Here is a 12,319-nt window from a genome sequence, read left to right as displayed (position 1 = left end):
ACAATGAGTAAAGCAGGAAGAAGGGTCGGCGGATCCAGCTGACACATGGGACAGACGGCCCCCTCCGCCAAGCCAGGCTGTACTTCCTGCTTTCCCAGCACCCCTGGAGCAGTCCTGGCCCCCCACAGCCCCTGACTCCTGAGCCCCTCGTCGTCCCCATCCACTGCATTCTTTCATTTGAGCTAGCTCGAGTCTCTTTCTTGCCATGATGAAGTCCTGATACCACCAGGGTGGACGCTGCCTAGCTTCCGGTGAGCTACCTTAAAACTCCAAGGAGTCCCTGATGGCAGCCAGGGTGTTTGTGTCAGTGGAGAAAGGGACGAGGGGCTCTGGACTGAAAGCAAGCCAAACGGCGTGCTCCTTCTGGAGCGGGGAGTCACTGCTAGTGCCTGTAAGTGTCTCTTTTGGGCAAGGCTCTGTGTGCGCGCGCGTGTGTGTGTGTGTGTGTGTGTGTGTGTAAGAGTGTTTCTTTCTTACTAGTCAATTAATAGGCTGTGGTTTCTTTTGTTGTTGTTGCTCCTCTGAAAGGGTGAATATTTGATGCCTGGAGGATACTGCTCCTGAGAGACACCTGCTGCTCCAAAGCGCCCCGTGGCCAGCAGCTCTGGATTGGCCGCAACGGACGTGGCCTTTCTGTTTTGCCTGAGGAATGTCTCCAGCTGCCATCCTGTTGGCACCCCAAGGCTCACCGTCACCCTCGTCGTAGGGATCGCAGGGGCGCCTCCACGGCCGAGGAGAGGGCCCCCCACTCGGGAACACCGTGTCCCACAAGGTGAGGAATGAGGCTCCGGGACAGTCAGTGGCCTGCAGAGCCCGGTGGTTCATCCTATTATGTTCCTGATGATCTGTGATGAGATTATAACCCACATATGTTTCTCTCCATCTTTTTTTTTTTTTTAAGATTTTATTTATTTATTCATGAGAGACACACAGAGAGAGGCAGAGACATAGGCAGAGGGAGAAGCAGGCCCCCTGGGGGGAGCCCGATGGGGGGGGGGACTCGATCCCAGGACCCTGAGATCATGCCCTGAGGCAAAGGTAGCTTCACTGAGCCCCGAGTGCCCCTCTATCGTTCTTATTTAAAAAAAAAAAAAAAAAAGTGTACACCTCAGTGGCTTTCAGCACTTTCACAACGTGGTGCAACCATCGCCTTATCTATTTCCAAAGCGTCTTCATCACCTCAAACGGAAACTGTCCCCATTAACGATAGCTCCCCACTGCCCCCCACCCCAGCCCCGGTGACCACCATTCTACTTTGTCTCTCAGGACTTTCCTGGGCGAGGCACCCAGCCGAGGGGAAGCACACAGTGTCTGTCCTCTGGTGTCTGTTTCAATTAGCACCGTGTTCCTGAGGCCCGTTCGCGCCGTAGCCTGTGCCAGCGCTTCATCCCTTTGTACGGCTGCATGATATTCCGTGGCGTGTAGAGACCACACTTTCTTCCTCTAGACATCTGTTGATGGACATCTCGGGCGCGCCCACGTCTTAGCTTTTGCTAATAATGCCTCAAGGAACAGTGGTGTACAAGTATCTGTTTGAGCCTCTGTTTTCAATTCTTTTGGATTCACGCCTCGGACTGGAATTTGCTGAGTCATATGGTAACTTCATGCTTAGCATTTTGAGGGATCACCAAACTGTTTTCCACAGCAGCTGCCTCATTTTACCTTCCCATCAGCGGTACACAAGAGTTCAAATGTCAGTACATCCTTTCTAACACTCGGGGATGAAGTAGCATGTCACTGTGGTTCTTGTTTGGCTTGGTTTTTACTTTTTTTGTTGGTTTTATTATGCAGTACATTAATACAGTGCATAACCTTCCAGAAGGGGTAGATGAGCATAACTGAGTTATTTTTCATCAATCAGGAAAATGCTTCTTTGATCGATATTCTCCAAACCCCTTGACACATGGTAACGATTAACTCCACAGACGCACCACTTTCCATCAAACTCCACTGACATGAGTAATTGGCAAATCTTTTTTCCTTGCCCCCATTAGTGAATCTGTAGATATGTGCAGTCGCTTATGCTGGGGATGAGCAAGCACTTGGCCATGACGTCGATCCCGGGTAGCATCTCGAACCACATTGGGCCAGGCTGTGGTTGCCAAGGCCAAAGACTTCGTCACTGTGGTTTTGATTTGCATTTCCCTAACTAATGATGGTGAACATCTTTTCAGGTGCTTAGTGGCCATTTGTATATCTTTTTTTGAGAAATGTCTATTCAGACCTTTTGTACATTAAAAAAAAAAAGATGTTATTTATTTATTCATGATAGACAGAGAGAGAGAGAGAGAGAGAGAGAGAGAACCAGAGGCACAGGCAGAGGGAGAAGCAGGCTCCATGCAAGGAGCCTGATGTGGGACTTAATCCGCGGACTCCAGGATCAGGCCCTGGGCCGAAGGCAGGCACTAAACCACTGAGCCCCGACCCTTTGTACATTTTTAAACTGAGTTTGCCTTTTTGTTGTTGAGTTGGAGTAGTTTATCTATTCTGGTTATTAAATCCTTATCATATATGTGATTTGTTAAATATTTTCTCTTATTCTCTTGGTTGTCTTTTTACTTTCTTAATCATGCCTTTGGGGCCCCTGGGGCTGGCTCAGTCGGTGGAGCATGATCTGGGCTGAGTTCAAGCCCCAAGTTGGGTGTAGAGATTGCTTAAAAATAAAATCTTAAAAAAAATTATGTCCTTCAATGCACAAAAGTTTTTAATTTTGATGAAGTCCAATCTAACCATATTTTTCTTTTGTTGTTTATGCCTTTGTTGTCAAATCCAATAATCTGTTGCCAAAAGGACATCATGAAGGTTTATGTCTGTGTTTTCTTCTAAGAATTTTATGGTTTTAGCTTTTATATTAAAGTCATTGATCCATTTTGAGTTAATTTCTGCATATGGTATAAAGTAGAGGTTCAACTTTGTTCTTTTGCCTGTGGAAATCCACTTGTCCCAGCACCATTTATGGAAGAGATTATATTTTCCCCACTGAATGGACTTGGCAGTCTTGTCAAAAGTCAATTGGCCATAGATGTGTGGGTTTATTTCTGGATTCTCAGTTCTGTTTTGTCGACCTATGTGTCTATTCATATGCCAGTACCATACCATTTGGATTACTGTAGCTTTGTAGTAAGTTTTGAAATCAAGAAGTGCAAGTTCTCTGATTTTGTTTTTCTATTCATTTATTTAAAGTATAAATGATACGTAGTTTCCTATTAGTTTCAGGTAAATATCAGTGATTCGATATTTTTACACACAACAAAATGATTCCCATAAAACTCTGTCAAGGTTTTTATAATATTATTGGCTATATTCCCTATGCTGTACATTATAATTTTCCTTAGGACTTATTTTATAAATGAATGTTTGTGCCTCTGAATCCCCTTCACCTATTTCACTCATCCTCCAAATCGTCCCCTCCCTGGTAACCACCAGTTTGTTTCCGGCTTCTGAATCTGCTTCCAGTTTGTTTCATTTGTACATTTGTTTTGTTTTTTAGATTCCACACATAAATGAAATCCTACAATATCTGTTTTTCTCTGACATATTTCGCTCAGCATAATACCCTCTAGGTTTATCCATGGTGTTGTAAATGGCAAGATTTCATTCATTTTTATGGCTGAGTAATAGTCCATTGTATATGTATACCATACCTTCTTTATCCATTTATTTATCAATGGACATGTGGACTGCATCCATATGTTGGCTGTAAATAAGGAGACTTTGTTTTTCTTTTTCAAGATTCTTTTGAATATGTGGGGCCCTTTGACATTCTCTATGATTTTGGGAATAGGGTTCTTCATTTCTTCAAAAAGAGGGTTGTTGACATTTTGGTAGGTACTGCATTGAATCTGTAGATTGTTTTGGGTAGTATTGCCATTTTAACAACATTAAGTCTAACCCATGAGTGAACACAGCATGCCTTTACATTTATTTAGGGCTTCTTTAATTCCTTTCAGCAATCTCTAAACCTTTCTTGAACCTATTTGTGTCTGTGACTTACATAACCTCTCAGGATAATGAGGGCCATATGTTTCCCTTACCCACTACATAAATTAGTGTTAAAGCCAATAGAACATGCTGTCTCTCTCAATTTTTGCAGGCGTTCTTAATTTCAGTATTTTCAGTTTTGGTAAGCAAATCCCAGTGTGTGCTATTGATAAACTTTCATGATTTCCTTGATATTATATATACATATGTCCTCTCAGGCACTATTTTCACTGATTAAAAACTCTCACTCTTTTAGGTACCCCTCACACGGGATTTTATTAGTTTCCCTTCTCTTAAGGTTCTATTACATTTCTGATCCAATAAGCAAACTTATACTCAACCAACTCATGTACTGCTCAACCTGCTTTAACACTTGGGTGGGAGAGACCCAAATGTCCAGTGTACTGAACAGCCTCATAATGTTGACCCTATCTCCAGGTACTATGGCAAGGAGTACTGGGAACCCATGGCTTGACCTCACAGAGTGAGGAGAGAGACCCAGTGAAAGGAAAGGGTTTTCTAGCTGGAGGTTTAGGGAAGACCCCGTGGAGGAGGAACCATTTATTTTATTTTATTTTTTTTAAAGATTTTATTTATTCATAAGAGACACAGAGAGAGAGAGAGAGAGAGCAGAGACATAGGCAGAGGGAGAAGCAGGCTCCATGCAGGAAGCCTGATGTGGGACTCGATCCCGGGACTCCAGGATCATGCCCTGAGCCCAAGGCAGACGCTCAACTGCTGAGCCACCCAGGTGTTCCGAGGAGGAACCATTTAAATAGAGGGATCAGAGTATGGGGTGCTTAGACTCACAATTAATTGAATGTCAACAGAAGCAGAGTTGGATATTTATGAATGAGTTTCAGGAGGAATCTGAAACTTCTAAGAAATGAATGCTAGATTTTAGATGCATTAGGAGATTTTATTTATTTATTTATTTATTTATTTAAAAAAATATTTTATTATTCATTCATGAGAGACACAGAGAGACAGAGACATAGACAGAGGGAGAAGCAGGCTTCCTGCGAGGAGCCTGACATGGGACTTGATCCTAGGATCCCAGGATCAGGACCTGAGCCAAAGGCAGAGGTTCAACCACTGAGCCACCCAGGTGCCCCAGGAGATTGCATTTAGATGCATTTTATGGGGGGGGGGGAGAATCCATGGCTCTCATTAGATTCTCAAAAAAGTAGGTCAAGCTCAAGAAAGATCCTTCCTAATGAGGGACTGATCAGAGGGCTCATTCCCACTTGTTGCTAGGAAGCTCCATGTGGATGTGGAGAATTAGTATTATGTACACAGGCCAGAGGCTAATGCATCCAGAGGCTCCTAACCTAGATTCAAATGCCTTCATTGTTCTAAAATTGTATATTTGTTTTGTTTTTATTTTAGCGCATTTTTCCAGAGACGACAGTCATCTGATTCTTAGAAGTCATGACCCCAATAACTAAGCAGTGGGGGCCCTAGAAGGCAAGTTCTCTTAGTGTGGAGATGCGGGATGTTGCTCTAGAGGGAGACATAGAGATGGTGCAAAGGAGGGAGGTCCAGGTGGAACAGAGAACAAGAGGCTTTAGATATCAGAGAATAGTATTGAGTGCCTGGGCTGCTGAAGGACCAGGTAAAGAAACCCTGAAATTGAGGGAAAGACAGAAGGAAAATGATTCAATCTGGGAAGCTTCAGAGTCAACTTTCAAAGCTTAGTGCAAAAGCTCATTTCCAGGGGCACCTGGGTGGCTCAGTCATTTGAGCATCTGCCTTGACTCAGGTCCTGATCCCAGGATCTAGAATAGAGCCAGGCTTAGGGATCCATGCTCAGCGAGGAGTCTGCTTCTCCCTCTGTCTCTCCCCACCACTCATGTGCTCTTTCTGTCAAATAAATAAATAAATAAATAAATAAATAAATAAATAAATAAAATATTTTTTAAAGAAGAAAAAGCTTACGTCCAGGAGTGCTTTGGTGGCATCTGCCTTTGGCTCAGGTCATGATCTCAGGGTCAGATCCTGGGTCAAGCCTCGCATTGGGTTCCCTGCTCAATGGGGAGTCTGCTTCTCTCTCCCTCTGCTGCTCCCTCTGCTTGCGTGTGGATGCTCTTTCTGTCAAATAAATAAATAAATCTGAAAGGAAAAAAAGAAAGAGAAAGCTTACATTCGGAGGGCCGGGCCTGATTTCCCAGCCTTGCTGACAGTTGCCAACGCCGCCTGTCACCTGTCCCTGAGCCCCTGAGCCTCTTACTCTCTCTCCAGACCAGGCATTCTTCAGAGCTGCCAGAGAGTCTGCTGGGCATGGCACATAACTGATGTCCGGGCTTTCTACCCTTCCCCAAAGGCCAACGCCCTCATTCTTGGAAGGTGATCCACTGAAAGACTGGGCCACCACATCAGTTACAAGGGCATGGTCACCTCTGGGTGTATTCAAAAGATAAACTGTGCCAACTGTTCTTCCTCCCCTAACTGTGGTCATGATGACACACAGACAGGATTCCCTGGAACTCAGATCGCCCTGGTCTTTAAGATGTAGCAGAGCTCAGACTTCTAGTCAATTCTGCTTTGCCATGGCTTGAGATGGCAGACTCCCAGTTCCCTCACCTTATGGGCTGTTTGTTTTCTAAGCAGGAAGGAGGACTATTGGTAGAGCAGGATCCTGGGAAAGCTTGAGAAGGGGCACAGAACAGTTAGGTTCCTGGCTGAGACTTCCCTTTTGGCACAGTCTCAAGTGATCCTAGTGCTTGTGGCAGGAGGAACTCTGGTGGGTAGGTGCAGACACAACCATGGGGGTGCTCAGTACGTGTGTGGAGGAGGGTCTTCTCTGGGCCAACAAGACCCCCAGATAGCATGCGGGTCCTGACCAAGAACTCTAGAACATGCAGCTGCTTCTGCCTTTTCCAGACTAACTGGGACCTCTGCCTGCCCCAAGAAGCAACTATTTCCATTTTACCTGACTTCATTGGAGAGTTCTACAATTCACACCTGACCAGTAGCATGCACTAGAATCATAAAGCAAACATATCATTGTGTGTTGTCATGGACAGGCTGCCCTTTTGTCTTTTTTCTGCTCTCCCATGATGGCATCTGTTGGCTGCTGAGTCACAGTGCAGGTGACGTGCCGCCCACCCCACGTGTGCGAGTTCTGTGGCCATTTGCAGCCTGTGGTTCCCCCATGAGTCAGTAGAATTGGGACATCACTGAGCAGATGTTACGGAGGTGACACAACAGTCACAGCGTGTGTGCTGAGGGTGAGTTTTGAATCTTTGAAGAGGAGAACTACATTAAAATTTATTTTGAATAAGCTGAGTCATGGCTACTTCAAGGACAAGGCTCAGCCGTAGAGACCAACAGCAAGCCCAAACCCTGGGGCATATTGTCTGGTGAAAATTCAGAAGTTTCTATAAGACGTTATCTCGAGGAGAACTAAAACATTTTTTTTTCTACAACACTTGCAATCGTCCGTAAAACTTCAAAAATGAAAATATAGAAAAATTAATTCCCTACTCATGCTAACGTAACAGGCAGTGTGGTTCATATATCGAACATTTATTTTTTATTTATTTTAAATTATTTTTATTTTTTTGAAAGATTTTATTTATTTATTCATGAGAAACACACACACGGGGGGTGGGGGGGAGGGCAGAGACAGGCAGAGGGAGAAGCAGGCTTCATGCAGGGAGCCGGACATGGGACTCGATCCTGGGGTCTCCAGGATCATGCTCTGGGCCAAAGGCGGCGCTAAACTGCTGAGCCACCCAGACTGCCCAATATATGGAACATTTTAAATCAACTTTCAAATTTATATATTTTTATAAGTTCAGTCCAGAAGGAGGAGGGTACACAAGAGCAGGGAAGACCCAGCATAAGAGATTTTATAACTCATTGTAAGTGTGACCAAAGTATCTATTCTTTCAGTGTCTGTGAAGATGTTGACTCTTGCAAGTTGGTTGGTTGGTTTTGGACAGAGCATCTTTCTAAAACCTCAAATGAGACAAATTAGGCATCTTTTAAGATGCCTTTTCTGTTTTCTGAAGCATCTTTGTTTCTTCCAGGGTGCTGTCTCCTCAGCCACGCTGAGTCCTGTCCAGTCCTGGGCAGCTGGTTGGGTTGTGCTGACATGGTAGAGCGAGGGCTCTGTGGAGGCTGCTGGAAGGATTTACTAGTACGCTCGCCCCTGGTGCAGGGGGCTGACTCACAGCTCTGGAGGTGTGAGCGTGAGGTGGAAGGTGGGCTCACTTCAAGTTGTACAGACAGCTCCTCCACTCCACACCCAGCCAATGCCCAGGCAGGAGGCCCCACTCAGGGACCAAGACCCTTGGAGCACAGGGGAGCCTTGGTGGGGAGCACCCTTGAGCTTCACTGGTGGCTAGAGAAGTCGGAGAACAGAGAAGCCAAGCTGACCTTCCTGTCCTCAGACATCCCGGCCAGGTGGAAGCTGCACGTAGGTTCCTTACTTCAGCCTTCAGGGTGCCACCTTGAGATCCATTCCCCTCCTCTCTCATTCGTGGGATAGACAGACACTTAACTTGCTCTTTGACCCCTGAGTTTTCTCTCCTCTCCTCCCCACAGATTTGTCAGACTTTACTCTGTGTGTGGCGGTGGCTTTGTTTAGGAAACAAGGGCAAGTCACACACAGAATCACACGTAGCTGTCACAAATCTCACCTCAGCCCAAGCTGTGCCTCCAGCTCTTCACAGACGCCCTTAGGGAATACTTGGCCACAACGCTTTGTCTTGCCTCACTCTACCAACATGGCAACCTGGAACTTCCGTGGACCGTCAGTGTCATGGAGGCCAGCTCTCAAGATCCCATTTAGCCAATTTTCCACGACCACCCTGGTGGTCAGTTTTTTACTTTATGAGGCCCTAAACCAGACAGCAGAGAAAGCAGAACTCCTCATCGCAGCCTTGGCCTGACACACATTTCATTGACCTCTGTCCTGTTCTCTATCCTCCCAGATTTCTGCCTCTCCCTCCCCTTCTCTTTCCCCTCTTTTCCCCCCTCTCCCTCTCTTTCTTTCCTTAAAGCACCACTCTATCGGCCTTGACCCAGAACCTAAAGAGACTAGAAAGTTCCAGGGAGCAAACCCACTTGTTCTTGTTGTCTCTCAGGATAGACACCGGACCTCTCACTGAGGCATGATGGAACAGATGGTGAAGTCATGAGGTATATATGGTCTTTGTCACCGCCCGGCCTCCACCTCAAATCCCTGGGGGTCGTCTTCCCAGCTCCCTCCCTCATTCTGAGCAACATCCTGTGATGGGCCTTCCAACACTGGACCAGCAAGACAGCCCAGTCCCCCTCCCAAGTGCATGACTGGAATTTCCAAGGCCCTCCAGACTAGGTGGCCTGCCTCCCAACACAAGGATGTTCCCTTGGAGCATTCTGTCACATAAATTCTTCCAAGAACTTGTTGCCAGGAAAAAAAAATTCCCTGAAGAATATTTTCTTTTATTAGACAATAAGAGCTGCATACCACACTGTTTTCCTTTTTTTTTTTCTTCCCTTACCAGGAAGTTAGAGCTACGCCAGTGCTAATTCCAATGGCAATCATCAGCCTCCTTTCTGTCCCCTTCCTTTTTAAAAATTTTTTTTGAATTTTATTATAATTTTTAAAAAAGATTTTATTTATTCATTCATGAGAGACATACACACAGAGAGAGAGAGGCAGAGACACAGGCAGAGGGAGAAGCAGGCTCCATGCAGGGAGCCCGATGCAGGACCTGATCCCAGGACTCCAGGATCATGGCCTGGGCTGAAGGCAGGTGCTAAACCACTGAGCCACCTGGGGATCCCCTCTGTTCCCTTCCTACTGCCACTAGTCTAGTCTATTCTGGGTGTGTATCCCTGCGTGGTCATCATGAATGGAGTGCCAGCCCCTGTACTTGTGATGGAAGGCTGTCCAGGCGGCCTTGTGGTCTTGACACACTGCCCTCACCCTCACCCCTTTTCGAATCCCCCCCCCCAGAGTCATACCTGCCAAATAGTCCCCTCTATGTATTGGATTTGGGGTCCTGCACGTCCCAGGCTCCAGCTTTGGGGTCACAGTGCCATCCAGAACAATCTTTGGCCCCCTTCACTTCATGAAATGGGAACTTCCCAAAGAAAGAGAAGGCATTTCATCTGGATGATAATACCTGGAAGCCAGCAGAGGCTTCTGGCCAGGGGACCGGGTTTTCCCCTCTGCTATCACTCCCCATTTTGCATTCCATCTGGGGCAGCCCAGGGGAGAAGGTAAGGAAGAGGAAATTTTGGTCTTGCAGGTGGAGGAAGGGGATCTTGGCGGCGAGAGAGGCCAGTAAATGTCAACCGGCGTCAGTAAGTACAAGCACCCCTGGAGGTGGTTCTTATTCCGTCTTTGGGCAGGACCGAGGTGGGGTTTACAGTGCAGGTGGACAGATTCCCCTCCCCAGACCCCGAGGGTTCGAAGGCATTTCTGCAACTTCCTTCTGTCTACCCAGGCTTCTGAACAGAACAATAAGTAAGATCAAAACTCGCAGTCAGCAGGGAACCATTTCTTTGAGTTGGCAGCTGAGCCTTTCACCAAGCCTCACTATGGACCACGGGTTCTTTTGTCCTCGGGGAGAAAAGCTGTTTCCTGGAAGCTTTGATTATTTTATCCAGCAGGACTTTTACAATTACGGTGGCAGTTTTACCTTATGTGATAACTTGTGTCCTGACGTTGAAACCACTCTGTTTTTTTTGTTCACAGGCACACCGCAAGGGCAACAGAGATGTGCAACAGTTTTAAAGCCAGTGGAGTATGGATGGCATCGGAGCCACTAACATAGCCAGAAAAGGGCTTCAAATGAAGTGCAAAGTTGACCACTGCTACTTGTGGCCTCCAGTACCTCCATCAAATACTGGAGGGGACAGACACCAAGGCATCAGAGGTGCCCAGACAGCTCGCCATCCCACTGGTTTGTTGGGTGAGGGCGTGAGTTGAGTAGAGTCATCCTTTCATTCCAGACTTGGCGTCAAACCTGCTCATGGGATTGAAGGCTCCATTGTCTGCAGTCCGGAGTCTGCCGCCACATCTGCCCATCAGTCCCCTGCCAGCTAGGCAGAAAGACAGGCTCGGTGTCAGGTCACCAAATGGGTGACCAAATCTGAGATGGCCTAATAAATAAGCTTGGGTGTTGAGGTCTGGGGGTATGCATTTGCTGAGCACTGGCTGTCTCCGCCTGGGAGACGGTGGGGTACTCCACGCACCAGCCAACCCCTGGCTCCTGTCAGTGGGGAGAGAGATTTGAAAGATGCAAGAGGCAACCCAGTATGAGTCCCCTGTATGTCATCACAGCACCTAAGAGGGAACTGTAAGCGTAGGGGATGAGCTGAAAATTGGTTCATGCCGCTTCTTGGCTTGTCTGCCTTTCTTGGACTCTTCTGCCTCAAACTGAGACCAGTTTGGGATGAGGCTTGGGACAGCTTCAGCCCTTATTCCTTTGGTCCTTACCCCTGATATATTTTCAGATCCTTGGGCCAGGATCTCCCTTGCACTGACTCTTTGCTCATGCTGGGACTCCTTGTCCTCCACCTTGGCCTGTGTAGTAGTCACAGTTCTCCAGAGAAACAGAACTAAAAGGATATGTCTAAGAGGACATTTTTTTTTTTAAAGATTTTATTTATTTATTCATGAAAGACACAGAGAGAGAGAGGCAGAGACACAGGCAGAGGGAGAAGCAGGTCCCAGGCAGGAAGCCCACCCAACATGGGACTCGATCCCGGGTCTCCTGGATCACACCCTGAGTCAAAGGCGGCACCAAACCACTGAGCCACCCAGGCTGCCCTAAGAGGACATTTAGTATAGGACTTGGTGTAAGGCCCAGTCTGAGGTGGAAATACCAAGAACCAGGAGCTATGTCTGAGGGAGGGAGAAGACGGATGGCAGCTCAAGCAAAGAGAGAATGAATACCCCCCTCCTCTGCCTTTTTATTCTATCTGGGTACCCATGGTGGGGGGCAGGGGGTGATGCCTGTGCCTACTGGGGAGGGCCATCAGCTCTGCTCAGTCCACCAATTCAAATGCTAACATCTTCCAGAAACACCTGCCAGACATGCTCAGAGGTTATGTTTTCACCAGCTATCTGGGCATCTATCCCTTAGCCTAGTTAAGTTGACACATGAACTTAACTATCCTGGCTGGTCTACTCCTTCCTCTTTCCCATCCCAGTCTGGGGTTTCTCCTGTCCCTCCACGACTGGGTTGGGGCCTCTTGGATGACCCCAGGGTCCTACCCCGGTCCCATCACTGCATTGTGGTATTCCTCTTGTGGGTCTTCCCTGGGCAGAGACAGGGTCTGTCTGAGCCACTGATGTATCCTTAGTGCCCCCCACAGAGTCTGGTGATAGTGGACC

At 47.0% G+C, this 12,319-nt stretch overlaps 1 pseudogene; it reads right to left on the bottom strand.

Annotated features, from left to right (window-relative positions):
* Positions 1–207: 207 nt before the first annotated feature.
* The window catches only part of LOC140601406 (NADH dehydrogenase [ubiquinone] 1 alpha subcomplex subunit 1 pseudogene), a 218,670-nt pseudogene continuing 206,558 nt past the window's right edge, over positions 208–12,319 (bottom strand).

Source organism: Canis lupus, chromosome 12 (genome assembly GCF_048164855.1).
Source record: "Canis lupus baileyi chromosome 12, mCanLup2.hap1, whole genome shotgun sequence".
Lineage (NCBI taxonomy): Eukaryota > Metazoa > Chordata > Mammalia > Carnivora > Canidae > Canis > Canis lupus.
This window is presented reverse-complemented; position numbering and strand designations above follow the sequence as displayed.